The following is an 8,224-nucleotide window of genomic DNA, read 5'->3' on the forward strand; positions in this document are numbered from 1 at the left end:
TGCTGGGGGCTTTCCTGGTTAGCCTCCGCCGGTGCAACCGGCTGCTGGCGCGGTGCTGTGTGCTGGGGCTGGATGTTGCCGTCAGTTACCGCTCCCGGCTACCGGGTCAGGAAATAGAGCTCGCTGCCTCCGCGTGTCCTTCTGCTTCTCTTTCTTTCTTCTTTTTTTCCCGAACCCTTCGCGGGTCTCAACTTGCTCTCGTTTAGGCAGGATTTTAAAGCGACCTAAACATTCTTGCTAGCATGCATATATGTCTGTTTCGGGATATGTGAAATATTCTTAACTGCGTTGAGGTTAAAATAATCTGGAATGAGGTATCAGTGCCATTTGCTGTACTTCGTTATTCGTACGAACGCTGTGTAACTGTATTGATTGAACCCTGTCTTTCAATTGATGCTTTACACGGAGGCAACTTTTCCTTTTTTCTTTTCTTTTTACTTTTTTGTTTTTAATGTCATAGCAGAAAAAATATGAGGTTACTCAGTGCAGGAAGCATGATCAAAATGAATACTGAGAGGTTATCAGAGGAGCTTTTGTTGGTGCAGTTTTTGGTTTGTTTCCTCAGGATTATTTAGACATGAATATAATTGTATGGTATCTGATCTGCTTCCAAGTGTTCAGTATATGAAGAGGATTAATGATACAAGGCTTGAAATGCCAAAAATGACTCTGGTGGTAACTAATAACGTATTCAAATACAGAGTAAAAGAGATGTACAGAGTGGAGAACAGTCCCTTTCTGTGCTGAGGGTCCTTGCTAATCCTATTAAATTTGTCAAAGTCAGGGTACTTGTTCTTCTGGCAACTGAGTGACTTTTCAAGTCTAATAATAGTTGACAAGCTCAGCTGCAAATAATGGAAGAGGAGGAAAAGTGTAACTGAGCTCTGAAAGTAAATAAATGGCATGCAGCAATGTAAACTTGTAATTAAAAAGCAACAACTATTGCCAACACAGGATGAGAAACTGGGAATTGCAATGTTTCTGTTTATACAGCTTAACAGAGGAAACTGCATTTTTACCTACCTGAAGTCCAGACATAAAAATTAAAAAATTGGGAGAACATTACTGAATTAAAAATATACAGGATGTTTACAATAGAACAGAAAGCCACTGTGACATGCTCTTGTAACAACCTATTAAACCAAAAATAATAATTTATAAGGTACACAACAGATACAACATACCAGCAATGCTGTTACAACCTGTGTACTCTAATCCTGTTACAGATCATTTCAATATGAAGTGTAAACTAGACTTCAGTCCTATTTCATAAGGAGACAAATGCTGCAACTAACTGGTAGTCAAACAAAGTTAATGTGTCATAGGCCACAGACTGGACCCTGAAGGAGGGGTATGGTGGTTGGGTTAGATTAGGCAGATCTCTCTGCCCTTTTGAACATAGCCGCAAGAGCGTGTCTGGCCGAGTGCTGCTGTAGGACCTTGTCCCATGTTAAGAGCCCGTACAGAAGGAACCAGGATGGTAATGAGGTTTTCTGACTTTGATGTATTTGTAATGAGGGGCAGGTGTTAATGCAAAGCACTGTTAAATATGCTTGTGCTGTATTAGAAACAGTTAATTTACAGATTAGGAAAGAAGTGAAAAATCACTTACAAAAAGTTGTTATCCCCAAGAATTTATCTGTTGTACAAAGAGTTAGATGAGAATTCCTTGTTCTCAGCATGTTCTAGATCTTCTAGGTTTCAGACTCTCCAGCCTCTTCAGAGGACCATGTCTAACGCACTGAACAAGGATGGTCTTGTACCCTACTTATTCTCCCAAATGGTACAACGTAAATTGAAGTCTTCTTTTCACGTGTTAATGAACCTGTATCTTCCCTGTGGCTACTGCAAAAATTACTTAATTAGAAAAGTTACATTAAAAAAGTTAAATCTTACTCTGTAACAAGCTGTACCTTGGCAACAACAGTAAGTGTCAGCTCCACATTTTGTTTCCCTCACATATTTATTTATTTCTTTTTTTTCCCATCAGTTTCTCTCTAAGTGCTATCAGGGAGGTTTCCTGAATCAAAGATGGCTCCCTCATAACGTAGGCAAAGCCAGCCTGGCTCAGCTGAAGTTGTTTGAAAGCAATATGAGATAGCTGGCTTTTGCCGTCCAGTGAGCAGGACACAAAGCTTGAGACCCGATCTTGCGCTCCCAGCACAACGATGCTTTGTTGCTCTATGCTGACATTAATCTGCCGGGCAGGTTTTGCATCATCTTTACTGACGGGTGCAAATCACCACTAAAGCCAGCGGGCTTTAAACAAGGCCATTAATGCATGTTACGTGTTTCAGACTTCTGACCACGTCTGCTGTGTGAAATAAAATATCACTGTGTGTGTAAACTTTATTATTTGAAGAGAAAATAGGCTTGCAAAATAACAAACTGAGTTTTCTGCTGAGTAGTAGACACAATTTACTAGAAACGTTATGAAGCATCACTTTAAAGGAGAATTACTAATGAATTGTGTCCTTTTAGGTTTGGCTTGCTTTTATCCTAGAAGCCCGTGAAAAATACAGCCAAATTCTGTTAACAGACAGTTAAAGTTATGAAAGAATTTGAACATTCTCCTTAGAAATGTGTATAAGTGTATGCATACATTTCTGTATAGAAATACACACGCACACATCAGGAAAAAAAATGAGCAAAGTTTTGAAATCCACCATGGTAAAGTCCTCTCTGTTACATTATGGCCTTCTGGCAGCTCTGCAGCTGCTGTATTGATTGAATGGTCATGGCGTAGTTGGCTGTTTGAGCAAATCGATTTATCTACATGAAGACAATGTAAGCATTGAATTTGGCAAATATTTTATACTCAAAGTACAAGGTGCAATATTCCTCTTTTTCTGTTACTGCTAGAGAGCTACTCCTTTTCAGAATAAATTATCAAGCACTATGGGTAACTGTTATCCAAAGCAGTCTCTTATCATTACTGTTCCATAATGTGATGTTCCTAAAATGTACATTACTGTACATTTTAGACTGCCTGATAGTGGTAACTGTAAAAAAAAAAAAAAAGCTAATTGCATGCGTTTTTAATTTTCTTACTCTTTCATCAGCTTTCTTCAAATGAAAATTTTGAGTATTTTAAACTAGCTGTGACAAAGCTTTCAGTTAGAATTTAGTAATTCGTTATCTTTCTCTCGTTATCTCTGTCTTTTTAATTATTACTCTATTTACTCTCACTCCCCGTTTGTATTCCCTCAATTTCTGTTTTCATGGCTTGTACTTCCCAAGTTTCCTATATCTGCAAATACAGGTAGCTTTCCCCGTGTCATTATTCATAATGGCCTTCTAGTGCAAAGATCTGACACTATCTAGCACCTTGCTGTGTTTGCTCCCAAAAGAATAAAAACACTGAACGTTTTTCAGATGGATATTTAGACACATTTAGAAAATGGACAAACAAAACTATTGAAGACACTAGCAATGTACTCTTACAAATTTGCTTTATTTAGGACATAACAGCAACAAGCTTCCCTTTAAGACTGTGTTGATATAAATATATGCAAATGTTGGATGATTGATGGGGTGGGAAAGTCCTCGCTCCGTTTCCTTTGTTCGGTTATCTAACTCTGAAATTACTGCGTAGATTCCATGTGTCTTCACCTGATGTGATTGTGCTGAATTGCTCAGAGCATGTGTCATAGGATGCAGCTTTTATGCTTTCACATTATTGTATTGGATAAGTTTATTGCAATGTTTTCATCCTTATCCTTTCAATTAAAATAATTCCACATTTTATGAGCACATGCACATTTTATGTGCAATTAGAAGAAAGAGGAGGTCATGGGAAGATTATTTCTGCTCTGGACTACTAGTACAGCTGGTGTCTCTTACTTTATTTATGATATTACCTGCAGCATACCTGGCAGAAGTGACATGGACAAACAATGATAGTTTAGACGTGTAATAGGCAGTGACCCTGCAAAGACAGATGTATCTGACACTGTATGTTGTTTCACTGAAGTCAACAGGACTGACTAGTCTTGTCCCTGAAGTTGCTTACGTGCTCAGTTCTCTGTGGGAGGGGAGCCTGTGCCTCCTTGATGACGAATCCTGAAGTTCCTCTGAATTTTTGAGATGTGCAAGTTCCTTCTTTCTCATCTAATGAAACAGCTTGTGTAGAATTAATCATCTACTCAAATCTACTTATAAAAGGATATGGAAGATGCTTGGAAAGGAGAATTGAGTGAATCAAACACAGTCAATTGCAATAGTGGTTAGTTTAAAGTGTGCTTTATGTAGGATACAACCTTGGGTTATTATATTGTTGCTGAGTTATATTTGATGTGGAATTGTGGGAAGCAAAACTCTGGCTTGCAATTCAAGGTTGTGATATTGAATTTGAGCAGTTACACAGACATTGTACACAGATATTTCACAAAACCAGTTTCAGAAGTTGGGAATATATTGCTATCAAAAGGTCATTAATCAGTATTTGCTGGCGAAGTGTTGAAAACCCTTATCTTCCTGAAAAAAGTAAATTGAACTTGCAGATACAATGTGAATGCTACATTCTCTCAAGGCTGTTCATCTTTCTGTAAGTTGCCTCTTAAATCATTTCAATTTACATACTAATTTTATTTATATAATAAATATCTAAGCATTTTGTGTGAAGCAGAGATGTCTTTGGGTATTACAATTCAGTGAAGGGAAAGGGATTCTTTTTTTCCTCCTTTTCATCTAAAACTAATCATTTCTGTAATGACTGACCACAGTTAAAGCTGTTCCATGCTTGAAGGATATTGTGACGTAAAGCTGCTTGCTGACTTTATACTGCCTTGGGATTTCACTTCCAGTGAAGGATTTTTGTTTGGGCTTTTTTTTTCCTTTTTCTTTCTTGTACAGTCAGTGGCACAAAGCAGTCGTTACTGTCTCAAGGACTAGACTGTTTGACTTCAACCAGGAGAGGAAGAATACGATAGGAACAAAGAATACAGCTGTCTGCAATATGATGAAGACTTAGCAATATCACTGAGTTTACAGATTCTGTTTTACTCTTACAGCTGTGTGATTGGTGAAGCTGCCCTAAAAGAAATAGGCACATGTTATGGAATTTTAAAATATAATGTATTTTTATCTTGTATGGATCTACTAGCAGATTATTAAATTTTTTAAATATTTTTGTAAAATATAAAATTCTCTTTATAGAAATATTTTCAAAACAACTGATGTTTTAGTAGCAAATACATACCAATACTCTTATTGAAAGAGGACTTGTGGACTTTCTGCTTGCTGCTCCCATTTTATAATGTCTGCTGAGGCTATTATGTAAAAGATCGTTCTTCTGTCTTGCAGAGAGAGAAGTGGGCAGCTCATCTAAGATTAACCTTAGTTTAGTACATTGAAGAAATTGTGTGAAACAGGAGGGTTGGTGAAGAACTTTTTGATTCTATTTTGTAATCTAAAAGACTGATACTGAATGTTGTGTATGGAAAATACTACATTAGTCCAAGGCTAAGTCCTAGACTAACCGTATCTTGGATACACTCATTACAAATGTATAAGATGTGTAGTTTCATGGATTACTTCAGTAAAATGTTATTTTAAAAGTTTTTACATTCTTACTTGCGTCATCAGGCAGGGGCAGAGTTCACTTTTAATTCATACTATACATGAAAGCAAGCATTTTAGTGAAATCAAGTGAGGAATAGTTATTCATCCTATTTAAAGAAACTGTAAGGTCATGAGGATCTATTCCTTACTGTATAATAACAGAGGCAGTCAGGAGAAATTGTGGCTAGATCCTGCCAAATCTTTTTTTAGATGTGAAAGTTGTTAAAAGTTCTGAATTCCGTATTTTTCTCTGGGGTCTCTGAAGCAGAAACGTATATGAAGGCAGAGCTCAGCTGCTCTGCGCAGGCAAAGCAAGTACAGAATGGAGCAGGGAGACTCCGCAAACTCAGATAACCTACCATGTATATGGTGTGACAACAAGTCAAACCTGTGGCATGGTTGTCATAACTTTATGATCATTATTTCTGAATGACCATTTTACCAAGGTTTTCCTGATTGCTGTTGCTCCAGCTATGTATTACAATGTCTAGAAGTTCCCTAGCAAATGACCAAAAAACCCAGTAGAGGTAGGGGATGCCTTGAAGAGATCAATAGCAGTAGGGTCTGCAGGTACGTGTTAGTACAAGCCAGAAGATTGCTTGATATACACTTGGGATTAGTTGTAAGTTTATAAAGTGCTATTGAAAAGTGCTGTTGAGATGTAACACATGCTATTTTGTCCAAAGCTGTTTAATTAAAAAAAAAAAAAAAAAAAAACCCTTCTGGCTGAACTTGTAGGAAATAAGTAATGTGATGGTAGCTCATTTGGATTCCCTAGCTTAATATTGATAGTATGCAGTTATTACATGTTACAAATCACTATAACTGTAAATCATGTTAATGTATTATATCTGTATTCCTTTATGTATTCCTGTCTGTCTGTTAAAGCCAGGTAATTGCTTTATGAGGGAATCTACTTCTCAATTATTTAAAATGGATTTATTACTTATTTATTACTTAAATGTAGTAATGGGGCTAACAAGACCAAGCTGTGTTACTAACTATTATTATATTTGCCTGTGTGACAGGAGTTTTTCCCTTTTTCAGTTATAAAACAGGGGTTTGGCTATTAGGCATTGAAATTGTTAAACTAGGAGTAATTTGTTGTTCAGCACTAATCAGAGGCTATAGTCATTATATGTACAAATACAGTATTTACATTTTATTAGAGTTCAAAATCCTCCATCAGGATTTGGGGACCTGTTGTAGTGTGTGTTCAAAAGTGTGGGATGGGATTTATTTCTCAGTCCAGTTAGTTTCTTTTTTAAAGACCACTGGCAAACATGAATAACCAGAGTGTTCAGTTTGGAGGACCTAGGAAATCTTTCCTCCTTCAGGTATTAGACAAACATTCATGTTATCTTCAAGTGTCACTGTAGGTCCTTGAGCATGTTGAACATCTTTGAACATGTTGAACAAGTTTTGGCGTCATCTTTTCAGGCACACCTAAAATCACCCAATACTTGAAAAGTTTGGCCTTAATTTTTCTGACTACAATACTCCCATTTCATAGAAGAGGAGAAATTGAGGCTAATAACCACATCATTAGAAAGTTACAAAGTTTAAATGTATAATCTTTGAAAGGGCTAGAAGAAAGTTATTTTGTCATTTGTGGATTAGAGGTGATACAATAAGATTAACAGAACAACGTGGGATTCACTTTTGGCAAAAACAACCTTTTCTGACATCAGTCTCATGAATCAGTGTTTCTGGTGCTGGTAAGTTAACAAAATAAGTGCCAAATCTGCTTGGGGTTAGCAGTAACTTTGACAGCCAAATGAAGAGCAAGTGGGTTGGAAGACGGAAAGAGACAAGAAACATGTATCTGGCTTTATTGATGCTTCTCACTTCTAATGTGGTGGTTCTCTGCTTGAACGTCTCATGTAGTTTGGGACAAGAAACAGGTTAGATAATGAAGGGCTATCCTTTTTTTTTTTTTTTTTTTCCCCCTGCAAACGGAGACTAACCTTGCCATTTCAGAAGGCAAGCAAGCCTACATCTCAGCATTGTCTCCACCCTTGCCCTCTGTCAGGCTCGAAAGATAAATTAACGTCTGATAGCTGCACGTGCACTTCAGCGACCTGTGAAGGAAGCAGCCCCATCTCTGGAAGGACATGGAGGCTCTACGTGGCTCGCCGCAAGCCGTGCCCTGGCGCTCGCGGCGCGGGTTAGCCTTCGTTCACTATTGGCACATGCGCCTGGCTGTGACAGCTGACGAGAAGAGCTTCCCAGGGAGTTGCTGCAGGTGGTGTTGAGGTCTTAGCCAACACATAAATAAAAAGAATGAAAACGCGTTCTTGTTGAGTGTGTACTAGTCAACCAGTGTCCTTGCTGTGGGCGGCTTTGAGTGGTGGTCGGGGAGCGGCAGCAGCGGGCAGGGAGCTTGTGGCGCGAGGCCTGGTGGCCCGGTGACGGGTTGGGGTCTCCCCAGGAGCTGCAGCAGCTCTCGTGGCCCTGCGACGGCTGAGGGATGTCAAGGTCTTGGCCATCTTTAATGTGGGCAAATATAAATGGACCTCTGCACTGTGCGCTACCTCGACTTAACAAGAAAGACTTTTTAAATTATTATTCACGAGCACAACTGCTTCGTTAGGCTGAGAGGAAAGGAGGTGGCGGGAGCAGGCGGAGGTGAGCGGGAGGCGCGCGCTCCCTGCCCGTAACA

General features: G+C 38.7%; 1 long non-coding RNA gene across 1 annotated transcript; it reads left to right on the plus strand.

The window, feature by feature from the left end:
- The first annotated feature begins 9 nt into the window (after positions 1-9).
- On the plus strand, positions 10-7,855 carry LOC112961027. The gene is made up of 2 exons (XR_003251916.1): positions 10-4,546; positions 4,855-7,855. It is a non-coding gene; the product is annotated as an uncharacterized LOC112961027 (long non-coding RNA).
- Positions 7,856-8,224: the final 369 nt, after the last annotated feature.

This window comes from Apteryx rowi, unplaced genomic scaffold (genome assembly GCF_003343035.1).
Source record: "Apteryx rowi isolate R43461 unplaced genomic scaffold, aptRow1 scaffold_126, whole genome shotgun sequence".
Taxonomy (NCBI): domain Eukaryota; kingdom Metazoa; phylum Chordata; class Aves; order Apterygiformes; family Apterygidae; genus Apteryx; species Apteryx rowi.